We start from the raw sequence: 708 nt of genomic DNA on the forward strand, positions 1-708 counted from the left end.
CTCCCCAGCCGGCCCCCCCCGTGTGCCCTCCCCAGCCCTGCTCGTTCGTTTGTGCCGTAGCGCTGAACAGCACCGAACCTCCTCCGTTACAAAGATTTGTCCTGTGCCATCCCTCCTCTAACTCGACTAACAGCCCCCCAGGGGCCAAGAACTTGGGCTGTATGGCTCCCCGATGTACCCCAGGTGCCTGGAGCTGCTCCTGGCCCATGCAGGCGCTTGACAGAAATTTGTTGACTGAACAGTGACTTGAAGATAAAGACCCTGCAGCAACGTGGCTGTCATCCTGTTTCTCAGACTTGGGGGGAACACGAGGACACCTACTTTTAATAATTTACTAACCGGAGGGGAGAGAGAAGTAATATTTTCTGTCACCCATTTGATAATAATTAATTTTCTTTTGATTCTAACATCAGCCTCAGGCACAGAGAGGGGTATTCGGTGAATGAACTTACTGACCAGCAGTGAGTCTTCTGAGGTTGCCTGCAGAGCCAGGTCCGAGCCCCACACTCGGTCCCCTAGGTCACAGGCATCCGAGGTGACTGTGGACCCCTCCACGGTCGCTAAATGTTTCCCAGGGCTCTAACTTTTCTATGGGAGGTGTTAAGGGCGGTCCTTTAAAACTGCGCACCGCACCCGTGCCAATTCTTGATGGCCCTTAATGAGCCCAGGCCCAGCAAACCCGCCTCTGAGGCACGGCTTGCCTGTCCT

Source organism: Physeter macrocephalus, chromosome 15, assembly GCF_002837175.3.
Source record: "Physeter macrocephalus isolate SW-GA chromosome 15, ASM283717v5, whole genome shotgun sequence".
NCBI lineage: Eukaryota > Metazoa > Chordata > Mammalia > Artiodactyla > Physeteridae > Physeter > Physeter macrocephalus.